The 16,408-nt window shown below is 41.5% G+C and overlaps 2 non-coding genes across 2 annotated transcripts; both read left to right on the plus strand.

Moving 5' to 3' along the window:
- Nucleotides 1-4,353: 4,353 nt before the first annotated feature.
- Nucleotides 4,354-4,441, plus strand: LOC115680067 (small nucleolar RNA R11/Z151). The gene has a single exon (XR_004005581.1). It is a non-coding gene; the product is annotated as a small nucleolar RNA R11/Z151 (small nucleolar RNA).
- Nucleotides 4,442-4,532: 91 nt separating this feature from the next.
- Nucleotides 4,533-4,641, plus strand: LOC115680070 (small nucleolar RNA Z152/R70/R12). The gene has a single exon (XR_004005584.1). It is a non-coding gene; the product is annotated as a small nucleolar RNA Z152/R70/R12 (small nucleolar RNA).
- The last annotated feature ends 11,767 nt before the right edge of the window (nucleotides 4,642-16,408 follow it).

Consider the following 16,408-nt stretch of genomic DNA (forward strand, 5'->3'; position numbering starts at 1 on the left):
CGCAACCGCACACGTGGAAATAAATCTATCTATCAGGCTTTAGATAGAGTTATTTCCATAGCGGGTATTTCGAATTTTAGGATCGGTCTGTCAGACTTCAGATCGAAACTTAATTCGAAAAATTTAGCGGTTATATTTTTTTTACTTGATTTTAATTTCGAATTTTTAATTCCGAATTTCATTAAAGAAAAAATACAAAAAATAATATGCTCGTCATTAGAAATAGGTCACGTTGTCGCATGACATATAGTTTGCATGTTAGGTTGCATTAATCACATGTCAATTTTTGCACGTCATTACATATAGGTTAGCTTTCATTTAAATAAAAGAAAATAAAAAAAAGAAATTTCTGCACCTTTGAACTCTAAGCCAGGATTTATCAAAATTGTCAAATTGAGTATTTTTCTTGAAATTGGTACCGAAAGGGCGTTAGGGAATCTAGCGTAACCAAGTCCCCGAATCCATAATTTCTGGTTCGTAGAAATAAAATAGTACTCCCGCTATTTTATTTAGGTTTCTAATCAACCTACCTTAAATGATTAGTGGCGATTCCCATTGAAAATATTTGCATGCTCATAATTGGACCTAAGTTGCGATTTGGTAGAGTTTGGGAGAACTCGAGCTAGGTTAGTTAATTTAATTGATCTAGTAATCCATTAGCCTAAGATCGAAAACCCGATTTTTGTTAGGTCGCGACACCTCCGACGACCAGTCCTTACCTTTGGGGACGACACACGGGTTGTGAGGAATGATGGTATGGGCCGGGATTCGTGCGAAAAGGCCGGCGCGAGTCCCGGCCAAACCAAACACAAAAATAGGGCAAAACAGAGGCAGTCGGGGGCCGAGGGAAGCTCACCGGTTGGCGGCGTGTCTGGGAGGTCTCCGGCTGATTTGCGGGCAACAAGGAGGCTGGCCGACGTCCTTCTCAGTCCCTGTAAACTCTCAAACTTCTCCTTTTCTCTCTGATTCTCTCTCTATATCTTGTTCTCTTTTTCTCTGTTTTTTGTTCAAAACGGCCGATCCGCCTCTCTCTCTCTGCCCGGCTTATATAGCCGACGACGGCTGCTTACGCATGCCCTCCCATCTCCCCTCCTAATGGTCTGTACCGGCCTATGTCTACTCGAGACTTTTGTGGCCGTTTAGGCCGGTGCAAAGAGGCTGTTCTGACTCAAGGGAGAAGAGAGGAAGAAGAGAGAGAGGAGGCCGAGTTTTCGGGGTGGACGGGACTGGCCATCAATGCCAGTCCTGTTGGCGTGTTCCTTTGGCCCTCTTCTGGCCTGATGGGGACGGCGGAGGAAGCTCGGCCCGTTCGTCGAGTCGACGACCAGGAACAGAGGAGAACAGGGGAGAGGTCGGTGGGGGGAGAAGGAAGAGAAAGGGAGCTGGGCCGGGCCGGGCCCAGCTTGGGCCGGGGGGGAGGGGGGAGAAGAAAAAAAAAGAAAAGTGGGCTGGGCTGCGCGGGGGAAAAAGGAAAAAGAAAAAGGGCCAGGTCGACTTGGCCCCCACCCGGCCCAACCCAGATTTTTTTTAAATTAAAATTTTCTTTTTTTTTCTTTTTTTTTTTTTAATTTTGTTTAGAAACTCTAATTAGTGTAATTACCATTATCATGCTCAATATCTAGATGTAATGCAATTAAATAGAAATATTTTTGTTTTAGGAATTAAAGAAAATTAACTCCTAAATTTTGTGCAATTAATTTTGGGCAAATTAAAATAGATGTCAACAGTTGCTCCTCTTTGAAGGTGAGCTCGCAGAGATTGAGCTTGCAGAGGTTGCATTCAAAGTTAAAATGACATCTAAATTTAGCCTGTGCATGTTCTACGGATGCTATTTTTGGCGGGACCATGAATCCCAATTTTATGATGCAATATAAGATGATGCATGCTAAAGCAACTAAAAACATACCTGGGGCTACTTACCTTGCCGAAGGGTAACGTAATTCCAGATAGTTGGTATTATTTATCGAGGACTTGAACCTGTCTTCGGTAGCCTCGACTGTATTTCAATCGTCTAGGACTCGAACCTGTCTTTGGTCGCCCTGACGAGGGAAATTGTTTGTCTAGGACCCGAACCTCTCTTCGATCGCCTTGACTGGATTTCGTTTGTCTAGGACCCAAACCTATCTCCGGTCGCCCTAACGGGGTTTGCCTGTCAAAGTACTTGAATCTTATCAGGAGTACCTGAAAAGGCTTGATATGAACAGAGGGGGTCAATCCCATGCTCAGAAGAGGTACCATAATAGTCGTAGGTACATGATAAACAGAGGGATCAGTCCAATGTTCAGTTGGTGAATAGAGGGGTCAACTCAATGTTCGAGGGGTACCATAACAATCGTAGGTACATAGATTTTTGGAACCGGACATGGGTAGAAAATACTTACCTGGGCACGTTCCTGCCTCTTAAGGGTATGTCTCCTGTCAGATAAGTTTTTGTGCAAAAAACATATGCATTCATCGGAGAAATAGACAATTAAGGCTATTCTAGAATGCATATCGTATGAAATATCTTGACTATAAATCACACAATGAGAAATGTTTTTCTTTTTCAAAGAAACACCTGGTTTACCTTCCGGGTGGTTTGAAAAGAATTCTGATAAAATACCTAGGGTTTCTTACCCGGAGGTTTGATGCAACATCTGCTGAATAACCGACCCTTTTTTTTTCGAGACACCTCTCTTGAGATGGTAAAGGGGGCTTCTCCAGTGTCCGAATTTTTGTGTCATATCACTGGGGATTAAAACTCTGAGCTGCAAAAGCATACTGTGTCAACTCCACCTAGGGAACAGGAGAGTTTTTTGGGACATCTTTGGAGACGCTCCAAAGGTCAGGCGCTCTTTGAGTCTTTGAGGATATTTTACCTGTCACAGACGATTAGCGCAAATATGCATGCATTCATCAAGGATATAGACAAGCTAAGCTATTCCAGAATGCGCATTTCGAATCTGACCAGAGCTGTAGAAAACTTAGTTAAATCTCACGCATGATGATTTTGCCATATTTACATCAGCAAATATCCACCGAGGATAATTATCAATTAAGACAATTTTCGCTCGCAAGGTAGACTTCTTGAGATGTTGAACGAGGGACCTTCAGTCGGAAAGGACTTTTCACTCGCTCTCACTGAAAAGGATTATTTTGTCCCAATCATTAATGCAGGAATATTGAAAACACTCAATCTGACCATTGTCACATCAACAAGGGTCTGAGTTTTCTCGCAAGCGGTACGATTTTACCAATATGAGAGATCTTTACCAGGATCGTAATGCAGGCTTGGTTAATGGCTTAACAAAGAAAACTGTCCGAGTCAAGGCCATGAAAGAAAATATTATGCAATCATCTCCAGATTTACAAGTCAAGAACCCTACAAAACGAGATAGAAGTAGTCTTGCTCGCACTTCTTCGAGCGATGTTTATAAACATTTGAAATTCCATGTTAATTCAAGTGCCCTAGTCAGAGAAGACTTCATGAGGGACGTAACGTAGGCTTGGTTCACATGTTGAGGAACGAATGATTGGTGGGCTCAAAATATGTGTAAGGGTGAGAATTGGTGATCATCTTGGCATTATTACCAGTCTTCTTCCCCACCGTCAGGATCCTCTTGGAAAACTCCCTGGGTAATCCCGTGCTTTGGCTTCTTGGACTTTTGTCCGACAATTGCAAATTCGCTTGGGGATATAAATTCCTTCGCTCCTGTTTTTTTTTCATCGTTTTTCTTCTTCTTCTTCTTTTCGTTTTTTTTTCATGGGCATTGGCCTTTGCTTTTACCAGACACACTACTTTTTGTTGCCCCTAGCTTTAAGCATTTTTTGCCGTTCTTTCGGTGTTTTCAGGATTGGCCTAGATAAGTTTGAATAGAACAATATTATTAGGTTCTTGGAGTCTTTATCTTCATTTGGCACTTTGGACCATGATGCTCAAAGTGTGGTGACTTTTGCCTTGCCCCGGTGTGAGGGATTATCACCAACTGGGTTCGTACGAAATGAAATTGCTGGCTCAATTGAGCTAGCAAGGGATATAAGTGTATGGGATAGAAGAAGAACTACTCTTCGTCATCCTGGGGCACTTAAATCATCGTGAGAGTTTAATTGTAATAATAACACTAAAAAATTGATGCAAGTGAGAGCAAGAAAATTTCTATTCATCATATTTTTCACCTTGTGCGAGCTGTTGCGATTGATGATCATAGAAAATTTTAGATATTACAAACTCCTCATTCTTCTTACCCTAGTAGTTGAAGGCTAACCCTTGGCTGTACTCTCTCCACTCTCCATGACATAATTGAATCGATTCCTTCATTATCGCATTTTGGCATAAGTCGTATTCTATTGTGATTTTGCTTCTGGTGTTGAGATGGGCTTGTGATGTTGAATCAATATTTATCTTAGTGGATTTCGGCGAGACTCATCATCAATAATCTGATTGTTACACACACTGAAGCCCTTGTAATTCTTGAAGTATCAATTTTTCAACGGCGATTTCTTCAAAGTCTATTCTTTTCGAAGACAAGATCGATTCTTTTGGGTGGGATAGAGATGCAGTGATGAGGTGAAGGCACTCGCAGAGGGTGTCGATGGGGGCAGTGAATCACACTCCTTGAGCCCATTTTTTTCAATAAACGACTTCTTCTTCCACTGAGCAACGTTAAGAATTTTGCCATGATTTGGAACAGAATGGTTCTACTATACTGCCCCAAGGATTGTGACAAGCTACGTTTGCAAGCGGAAGTTCCCATTTGAGAGAAACAATAGTCGAAGCATTTTCAAAATTAGAAATTCGATGATCACATGAGATGGCACAATCAAAGTCGCAAGCTTTTCTTTTTTAGCCTTAATGGTGAAATGTAATCTAAGGGCTTGAGAACACTTTAGCCGATGCGCTCGTCTTATGCGTTACGACCAAGAGGAGGTTTCATGTGCAATTGTATCTGGGTACTAGGAAGCTGTAAATCTTGGACATTTTAGCCGCGTTTGTGAGAGAACTAAATGATACATTTTGTTTCGCGAAAAATGAATTCTTTAGAAAATATTTTTTGAAATCATTTATTTTTCATAAAACAAACAAAGCCTAAGGCATTGCAAATTATCATCTTGGTAGATTACCATGGCATATTGATTAGTTTTGAGCGGATGAAGGTAGATCACATTACAAGTTCAAAATAGGAATGTCAATCACATCAAGAATTACAATGGATGCTAAATCAAATGGACATGGTCTCCAATGTTTATCAAACTTCAAAATTTAAATTTATCGAATATTGGATTTGACGTTAGGGGCGTTTTGATTCACATTTTTTAAATAAGTCACCGTTTGAAGTAGGCCGTTCTAAGTTGGAGCAAACCTAACTAGGAGTTGGTTTTCTTGGGAGATGCAATTGTCGAACAAGCTGGGTAGTCTAACAACCATACAGGCCTGCCCATCAATGAAAGAGTGTGTACTTTTCTTTGTATATAGGTTTTAAGGATGAACGACCTAAGATTGATATTGCTTGCTTAGCTTTTGACCCGGTGAGCTTAAGAGGTCCTAACAAGCTGACAAGCCACAATCGATCTACTAGTATCGATCCACCATGCCGCAATATGCACCCACTACTGAGACACATCGTCCATTGAGCAAGTCTAGTCACTATCCCTAATCTTGGCAATCCTCCTTTGAATACCACTTGCTCTAATTTGAAACTTCAACGAGAATTCTCCCATAACATTCTACCTTCCTAATCTTTCCCCATCTCATTCAATCAAATCTGCAGCAGCACAAGCATCAAATACAAAAACGCAACCTTTGACTTCTAGATGAGAAAACTAGTACTGCAAACCAACTTAAAAGAATCTATTGACGTGTCCTACTCAGGTGTGACATGCAACAATCTACCTTGAGTACCAGAAGCTTTACAACTTGTTACGAAAATTACATGTGCCATGGATAAAAATCACTAAATAATATTGATTATACGCAATTTCCATTGTGCTGCATCCATGTAAATTATGTTGTCACATGTAAATCAGTCCCCAATGGTTATCCAACAGATCTTCCATCCAAAGTAGATACCAGACAGGATGGTCACCCCAGAAACCGCGACACACAAAGCCGAGAGAATTCTGACGGTAGAAATGGCCAGCTTTTTCGAAGGAACTTCCAGAAGTAACAATTCCTAACAAAAGCAACAACACAAGTTAACATAAACATCACAGGCAAAAAAAGAAAAGATCAAGACACGATTTAGCATTTATAAACCATCAATTGTTAAAACTAACCGACACAATGCAACGTGGAATGACTTCTCTCTGACGGTCCACTATACCACATGCAAGAAGCACTCGCAACATTTTCATTGAGATCTAACGCAATAAATCTTACCTTGAAACACAAAAATGATGCAACAATTAACATTATCTTTTCCCAGGGTTGCATTACCCACGTCCTTAGGAGGGTAACCTGTGGCAGTCATAGAGCAAAGTCATGCTAGAGAAGAGAGAAGCAATGGAATTTGAAGAGCACGAACTAAAGTAAACCGATAAATAATGTTTAGTATATCTGGAGCATCTAAAAACTGCAATTCAAGATCGTGACTAAGGATAATCCATATAGAAGTCAAATATGGTAATCATCCATGAAGATTCACAGTGTCCATAAAAGTCCATCAACTACTAGCAACAACATAAGTGAGTTGAATTGACTTTTGGATTCTAAGCCATCCTCCAGTGTAGGAAATCGACATGGTTGGTCTTGTGAGTGAAGTGGTCTCTGCTGCTCAAAAGGATATTGTGCTAGATTTCCTTGGAAATAAATGCATGGAGAATGAAATACACCCCTAACTATAAAATAATAAGCACCTCTCACATTGATTTCTGAGTATCAATCATTGAAGCCGATAAACTAGAAACTCTTAACAGCCATCACTTAGAAGAAAAGAACACCTTAGAGAAGGAAGGGAAAAGAAGGCAATTTGTAGTAGGCAATCACCCAATATATATATAAAAAAATCACCCAGTATAACCTTGCTTCCATACTTCATTGCATCTTCATATGCTACACGAAACTCACATCCGAGATAGACCTCAAGCTTATTAGCAAGCTAATAAATAACAGAAGTGAGATCCAGAAGGATATATGTGAGTTAAATTGACTTTTGGACTCTTAGCCCTCCTCTAGTATAGGAAATTGACATGGTTGGCCTTTAGAATGAAGTGGCTATGCTCTGCTGCTCAAAAGGATATTGTGCTACATTTCCTTGGAAATAAATGCATGGAGAATGAGTTACTCCCTAACTATCACATAATAAGCATCTCTCACATTGATTTATGAGTATCAAATCGTTGTAGCCGATATACTCTCTCTACAGCCATCACTTAGAACAGCAACTGAACACCTTAGAGAAGGAAGGGAAAAGAAGGCAATACTAGTTCTAGGCGACCACCCGTTATTACCTTGCCACCATACTTCATTGCTTCTTTAAATGCTACACGAGACCCCTGTCCGGGAGAGACCTCAAGCTTATTAACAACCTAATAAATAACAGAAGTGAGATCCAAAAGGATATAGCAAACACACTAATGCTGACATAAAAGTTGTTCTAAACTAGACACCACATAAAGGATGTAGCAAACAGACTAATGCTGACATAAAAGTTGGTCTAAACCAGACACCTCATAAGTTATAGCAATCAAAACTGGAAACAAATTGCCAAAAAAAAAATGCCTTGGCACATGACTCGTCGTAAAGGATACCGGTTGGATTGACCACTAGAAACCACCCATAGATGGAGATGAAATCAAATTGATCCTTTAGATTTGTATTTAATGATACTGATCAAAAGAGCATTAATGTACACTGAAGACATTCACTTCCATGACAAAAATTTGCCGCAAAATATATGTCACAATACTCTTCTCCTCGAGTATAATGCTCGATATTCTGGTTCTTCTTCAGAAGGAAAACCAACAAGATGTGAATTAGAATTACAAGATTAAGCTAGAAAATCTATGGGATAAAAAAGTAAGATATTGTGAAGGCAGTTCTAGAGTCAAAACAAAACAAGTATCACACAAACTATTAAAAGCTATCATCATCCACTATTTCGTCAATGCTTGTGAGTGTCACCAAACTTTTTGCTTGGGGAAGGAACACTGACCCAATGATGTCACGCCCCGTACCCCACGAAGCGTGAGCATCCCACCTGCGGTCGATAAGTTGGCTACGTCCCAGGAAGCGACGCCGACCCACGCCCATACAGAGTTCAAGCACAAGCGGAAGTATAAAATAAACAAACCCAGACAACTATAATATGAGCCGAGGATAGCCATACATTAAATACCATCATAGAAAATAATTACACAATTGTTCCACTATTAAAAACCATTTGTACAACATTTACAGGAACACATAAAAACTACACAAGATTAGCAGCCACCTGGTCAAAAAAGGGATAAGCGGCTAGGGAGGTAAGACTAAACTAGGGGAGAGGGCGATAGTTCAAAAAGTAGCGGCCCTCATTGCTAGCTAAGGACACTGGGCGGCCCTAAGGCTCCCAGTCAGGATCGGACGACTCGGTGGGGTCATCTGATAACTCCTCGGAGGCGTCCTCGCTAGGCCCTGACTCCTCCGAATCCATAGCTTGAGCTCGCTCGTCCTCGGAGTCTAGCTCCAACTCTGGGTCAAGGTAAAGTTCAATCCCTTCCTGATCCGACCCCAGCTCTGCCACCTCTCCGTCCTCCTCTCCGTCCTGCTCCATGGCCTCGGGTTCGCCATTCTGATCCTTCTCCATCGGTTCAGGGTCCTTTGCTATTACCTCGGGCTCCTCGTCCATCTCCTCCTCCTGCCTCATCCATTCGGGCGTGGCCTCTGGATTGATCACCTCACCACCCGCTATAATCGGCTGTATCAATCCAATACTATTGACCGGGATATCAAAGGTCCTGAGGGGCTCTCCCTCATTTCCAACGGCATCCCGGTGGCACCATGCCACGTACTCCTGCTTCTGATAATAATACTCGCCTATATTCACAATCACTTCGGATCGATATCTCACAAAAGCCTCCCCGTTTCCCGAGGGGTAGGTACTGGTATATTGCTGGATCTGCAATGGGATCCCAAAAAAAGGCGGTGGCCTCTCCATCCTCACGGCCGGGGGTCTGAAATGTTTCGGTTTACACAACTGTGAGACGAATCTCAATGAGTTCAACCCCTAAACCTAGGCTAGGCTAGCATGCAATTTCCTGACCGGAAACAAACATTATAAATCATAACACAACCATAATCACACAATTCTCTGACCCTGTAGGTTAGACAGTTCAATATGTAATAATCACGAGACATACGTGGCACACATTATCACACGTACGCCAATCACATGCTCATACACCGAGTCTCACACACTCGCATGCTATTCAATGCATGTTTATGCATGCAAATGTCATTGACATGACATGCGCATTTCTTCGGCCCATCGGCCCACTCTGGCACACTTACCCAATTAATTATTATTATGACTCGAGTCATCAATTTTTCACGGCCCGGTGCGTCTAGCCTGCTTCAAAGTGCATGAGGCGCAGCAACCGATCTGGCCCAGTGTCTCTAGCCTGCTTCAAAGTGCATGAGGCGCAACACTGTTCTCCTTGCGAACCAGAGCCTGCTTCAAAGTACATGAGGATGGTCGCCTTCCGGACGTACCGGGCATCGTCCTGCTTCAAAGTGTATGAGGACGGTATCGACCCGAAGGTCCTTAGGTGATCACACAGCTCATTATTATCTGAACCCAGTGTATAACGCTTCAGGGTATTTTAGGTGATCACATGCTCATGGCAGACACGCATGCTCGCACAATTTCATCACATGCCTCACTCTTGGCATACGCAATGCGTGTCCATGTTATGCAATGCAATGCACCACGAGCACTAACATAATTCGGACACCCAATGTCACAACACGTGCTTAATTGACCCAATTAATACCGTGGGGCCTAACGTGCGATTCACAAATCAGCAATACATTGTAACCAAACAATGGCCAATCGCACTCCACAAAATTAGCCACACAACATACGACATAGCAGTACGAAATCAACCACAATTAAGCACAATTGACGTACAATCAGTCAACCCGGGTACACCCCGCAATTTCACCAACGAGCTCCTAAATTGGTCATTAAACCCCATTATCCTCCCCAACGATTCTCATTAATCCACTAAATTTTTCCGATAATAATTTCTACCAATCAATTCTCAACCCAGTCTGAAATACACACTGCTATTATCTAAACCAGTCCAAAATGCACCGATAATACCTAAACCAGTCTAGGAAAAACGCACTATCAGTCCTAATCCGAATTTAGGAATTTTACTCACCTAATCAAGGGTCACGACGACGGGGAATGGCGGCCGATCACTAGTGAACAGTGCAACCGGCGGCGAATTCCCGGTGACGGTGTATGGACGGTGAACAGTAACCCCGTACGGACGGCGTGAACAGTACGGCCGTACGGACATTGTACGGGGACAGGCGGGAACGGGTGGCCGGCGAGGTGCCAGTGACGGCCGCGACGGCCGTACGGTCGAGATGAACAGTGATCTTACGGGGGGACGGTGAACAGTAACCGTACGGTCGCTGTACGGACTGGGCTGAACGGCGACGTATGGACATGCTGAACGGCCGGGTGTCGACGGAACGGCGATCGGAGCTCCGGCGAAGCTCCGGCGGTACTGTTCACAGAACGGAAAGAGAGAAAAAGAGAGAAAAAGAGGGGGAAAGGGAGAGAGAAATGGATGGAAGCGAGGCTGAACTGAGGCGGGGGATCAAGGGGGTCGACGGTGAGGCGCGGCGGTCGGCGGCGTGCTCCGGTGGCCGGCGGCAAGCTCCGGCAAGGCAAAATCAAGAGAGAAAAAAAAAAGAGAGGGGGAGTGAGCTACGGAGGAGAGGAAGCTGTTCTGGCCAGAATGAGGGTGAGAGGAGAGAGAGAGAGAGTTTATCTTGGTCAAACATCTAGACTAGGGGTGCCAAGTGTCAAAAATCAAGCCAATGTGACCATTTTACCCCTCATCCAATGGTTCACATTAAATCTTATCCAATAATCCATGGGCACTTTGGTCCTTTGCTGCCATAATTAAGATAAGTCCAAATTTAATTAATTTCCTTAAAAATTTCCCAAAATTCGGAACCAAAAATGGCCTAGGGGCAAAACCGTCATTTTTCCGGTCCCGGAGCGAAATTCCAATTTTCGCACATACGCGTTCCATATATGCGTGGCCAACCTAATATGGCGTCGGAATCGCGAAATTCACTTTTTAAGCCCTCGAAAATCCACGTCAAAGTTCCGGGAATAAAATAATATTATTTTTTCAATTTTTGTCGAAATTCCAGTTTTTGTTCAAAACGACTCCTGGTATGCGTGGCCACTCCAAAATGGCATTGGCCTCGAAAAATAATCTCATTTGGCCTCGAAAAGCAACGCTGGCGTCCCGAGGGGTAAAATCGTAATTTTTCACCCCCGGACCGAAATTTCAATTTTTACTCATACTAACTCCAACGTGTGTGGCCAGCGTAATATAACGTCAGATTCCCAAAAATAGTCTCTTAAGCCTTCGAAAATCGATATCGAAATCCGGGCCCAATTCCGTGAACAAAACTCGCTAAACTTTCAAATTTCAGGGTCTCTCACTAACGGGTGGCTGTTTAGAGGTTACGCGTATCGACCTAAGGCTATTCGTATCGTGATGGTCTCGATCATTGAGAGAATGAGAAATTATCATTAGTTCCAGAGGTCACAATCATTAGGTTCAAGTTCCGGACTGGTTGACTACGTGCACTTTTGGTCTTGCAGAATCACCTGCGTCCCAATCGTACATCGTTGGCCTTGGCCAAACCCAATCCATTACTCTTTCCTAAGATCGGCCCACGTTGGCCCAAAATATTTCTTCAGCGTCTCTCGTGATCGGTATCCCTTTTGCGATAGGGTCCCCGGTCCACGTACCATCTTCTAGTTAGCCATACCCTATTAGTTAGTATCCCGAGAGTGATCAGCTCTGAGTGAGACTTACTAAAATGAAATGCGAAATAATATCAGTTTCATTGATCCGGGAAATTACATCGAAATTCGGGCTGTTACAAATGAAGCCTCCCATGCAGATTTGTGAGAATAAATTTGTAAAGAAACAAGCCCAAAGACTACGATAAACATTCATATAAGACACCTTATAATTCCGGTGCAGCGTCAGTCGTTCAAGCGGATTACTAGGGTGCTGCACAGATACCACCTGCACTCAAACAGGAACCCCAATCAAGGAACACAAGGTCGTTCTAAAGCATAAAACAATGCACAATGTGAAACCCCGACAACATGATCCATTCTCAATTAGCATGAATAGAAAAACACCTGTGGTAGCACGTAAGTCATCACGAATTTTCTTTCTATTTCTCTTCATGATTCCTGCAACCAAAGCCATATCATTACATTTATGGCACAAACATTAAATGTGCACAGATTATGCCATGACAAATTAGGGTGGATGAATCCGATTCTCTTTCACTGTCACATTTTGTGGGCAACCAAACAGATCATCAAGCCCAAATGCAAGAACTCAATTTTCCAAGTCTCATTTCCATTTCCCTTCATTTTCCTCTCCCAAACAATCGTCAGAATTCATTCCAAATCCAAAATTTAGAACTCGAACCTTCACAACACTCACTTGAGACCTCTGTTTCGTCCGGAGCACAAACACGTATGGAGACTTCCTCAGGTAGCGTACTCGTACAACTGGATGTTAAAGTAACTAAAACTGCAAAATGAAAAATGGAAAGCAACATAGTCTTGACTCTGGTGTCATCCTCAAAGAGAATACTCACTGATCTCGCTCATGAAGAAGTGTCTCCACTTCCTTGCTCATTTCTTGATGAAAACGGTCCACCTCGTCCTGAGACGTCTGCTAATGCAGAAAACCAGAAATACCACGTAATGACTTCTCTCTGATGGTCCATTATACCACATGCAAGAAGCACTCGCAAAATTTTCAATGAGATCTAATGCAATAAATCTTACCACTTCATACAAAAGTCTTGAAGCCATCAGCTTTGCCCTTTCCCAGGGTGATATACCTATCGATACGAGAACCTAGAGAAGAGAGAAGCAATGGAATTTAAAGAGCACGATCTAAAGTAAACTAAAGTAAATAGATAAATAATGCTTTGTATATCAGTAGCATCTAAAAACTGCAATTCAAAATAAAAGTCGATCAACTACTAAAAATGCAAGACTTATGGATTGAAATCAACATGGTTGGCTCTGCTGCTCAAAAGGATATTGTTCTGCATTTCCTTGGAAAAAAATGCATGGAGAATGAATTGTACCCCAACTATGCTCTCAACCGCCATCACTTAAAACAGCACCAGAACACCTTAGAGAAAGAAGGGAAAAGAAGGCAATACTTCTGGTTGGTAATCTTGCTCTTCTCCATCTGCTATATGAAACTCATATCGGGCAGTGACGTCAAGCTTATTAGCAACCTAAGATCCAGAGATATATGTGAGTTAAATTGACTTTTGGATTCTTAGCCAGTAGGAAATCGACTGTGCTCCATTTCCTTTGAAATAAATGCATCGAAAATGAATTACACCCCTAACTATTACATAATAAGCCTCTGTTGAAGCCGATAAACCAGAAAGTACACTCTACAGCCATCACTTAGAACAGCAACCAAACACCTTAGAGAAGAAAGAGAAAAGAAGGCAATACTTGTTGTAGGCGATCATCCTCTATAACCTTGAGGTCATACTTCATTGCTTCTTCATCTGCTAAGCGAAACTTACGTCTGGGGGAAACCTCAAGCTAATGAATAACAAAAGTGAGATCCAGAAGGATATATGTGAGTTAAAATGACTTTTGGATTCTTATGCCTCCTCTAATGTAGGAATCGACACGGTTAGGAAATCGATACGGTTGACGCTCAAAAGAATATTATGCTACATTTCCTTGGAAATAAATGCATGGAGAATGAATTACAACCTAAATAAGCTATCTCTCACATTGATTTCTGAGTATCAATCGTTAAAACCAGTATCGTACACGCTCCCATCACTCAGAACATCACTTAGAACAGCAACAAAACACCCTAGATTGGGCGAACACCTTAGATTGGGCGATCACCCGGTATAACCGCTCCTTCATATGATAGGAGAAACTCACGTCCGGTATAGACCACAGAAGTGATGTCCAGAAGGATATATGTTGAGTCCAGTTAAAATCGATGCAAAACGATAAAGCAAATAGATTAATGCTGACATAAAATTTGGTCTAAACCAGACACCTCATAAGTTATAGCCATCAAAACTGGAAACAGATTGCAGAAAAACATGCCTTGGGATTGGGGACACGAGAGTAGTACATCGCCCATCGAGCTTGTAGAGAGAGGAAATGTGGTGGCTTGGAGGTTCTGGCAGTAGAGAAAGAGAGGGGGAGTGGAGTGGGGCGAGTGGGCGAGCCTGGCGATTGGCGAGGTGAAGGGGTGCGAATGGCCGTCAACTTCTGGATTTCTTGCTTCACTCTCCATCCATGGAAAGGTTTTCGCAACATCGCGATGATGAATTAGCAAAATGAGGACACGATGACTCAGGATGAAGAAGAAGAAGGTAAGAGCAGATTCTTATATAGATAAAGAGAGAGAGGAAGAAGAGAGAAGAGCTCCTAGAGATCAGCAGATTCTTATATGATTTGTCGTGGAGCGCAAGTTAAGGAGGATTGATCTCGTGATTCAATTTGCGATTGCGTCACCGAATTTTTGGCAAATAAAAAGCAAGATATTCAAAAAGATACTCAAATGTGGAAGATGGAGATTGTGTTTGGTAGCTGTCCAGGATCGGATAAAGAGGGATAGAGCTAGGATAAAATAATCCTAGGGGAGGTGGGATAGAGCCGGATAGGATTTCTCAAGAGAGCAACACACGAGAGAACTAGTTTTTCCCATAATTACCGCCTCTCCTCCGCACCTAGCCGCCTTTCCGCCGAGCCCAATCGCCTCTCTGGCGACGGGCTGCCTCTTCATGGTGCCCAACTGCCTCTCCGGGGGCGAGCTGCCTCTCTGGCGCCGGGACCGGCCCGTGGGAAGATGGGCAAAACTAGGAGAGGATTTGATGAATCAGGAAGATTTATTACATGTTTTCTTCTTGATTCTGTGATGTTATGTCGTTCAGAACAAGAAAGTTGATGTTAATTTAGTGTTTGATTCACAGAAAATGTTGGGTCATTTTGAGATTTATTTTCATCTTTCCGTGCTTCTACTCAAGTGAGATGTTAATTTAGTGTTTGATTCACACGCTTGTTCCTCACTAAGCAACTGGATTGGGGCACATTCCCTGATATTTTTGCGTAAACAAAGCTACAAGCAAGAATTTGCGGTGAGTGAAATATGGGATGAAGTTCTCCTTCACGTTGTGCCATCACTAAGCAGCTGAATTGGAGCACACTTCCTTCACGTTGGAAGGCTTTAGCATTATTTCTATTGGCCAATTAGATTTTGAAAAGGCACATGAGATGAATTTCTTCTTTTACTGCTCTCATAAACATATCGACAAAAAGAAGTGCAATTTTTGTCATATTTTGCCACAAAGAATAGTTTTTTTTTTGTCATGCACAAAGAATAGATTATGATGATAACAACCATATTATTTCATGGGCACTATGAAGTGGCATATATATCTTTATATTGATATCCGGTTTTTACCAAACAATGGACATAATAAGATATAAAAATATCCGACTTAAAACCCGTAGTTCACCAAACAATAGATATGATATGACAAAATCCCAGGATTTTTTATCCTAACCTATCCAGTCATATCATGACTAGAAATCTGGACGACCAAAATAGGATAAAGTTGAATATATGAGGGATATAACCCGGATAAATTCGGAATAGGATAAATTTTATCCTATCCCGTATTTGGTATCTGTCCAAGATATGATAAAGTTGAATATATGAGGGATATAGCCCAGATAAAATTATCCCATGGTTGAGGTGGGATAACGGTGGATAGGATTTCTAATATTCATAAAATAAAAGTTAATTTTGTTGAATAAAAAAATTGTTAAATTAATAAAATTAAAATAATATTTGAATATAAATAATATATGAATTTTAATATAAAAAATTCAAAATAACAAAAAAATAACAATAATTTCGTTTTTTATTTATATATTCAGAATTTATTTATATCTTGTGATATAAATTTCATAAATAAATCAATACTAATTTATTTATATTTATTATATATTTTAGGTATATTAGTATAGCTTACTATTTAATAAAAAATTATTAGAGAATGATGGAAGGGGAAAAAAGAAATAAAAAACAAAATAATTAAAAAAGAGAGGCAAAAATAATAAAAAATAAGCAAATAAAAATGAAATAGGTAAGAGTGTCATGA

This window comes from Syzygium oleosum, unplaced genomic scaffold (genome assembly GCF_021117445.2).
Source record: "Syzygium oleosum isolate NSW1041296 unplaced genomic scaffold, Sole_v2.1 Sole_v2.10, whole genome shotgun sequence".
NCBI classification, from domain to species: Eukaryota; Viridiplantae; Streptophyta; class Magnoliopsida; order Myrtales; family Myrtaceae; genus Syzygium; species Syzygium oleosum.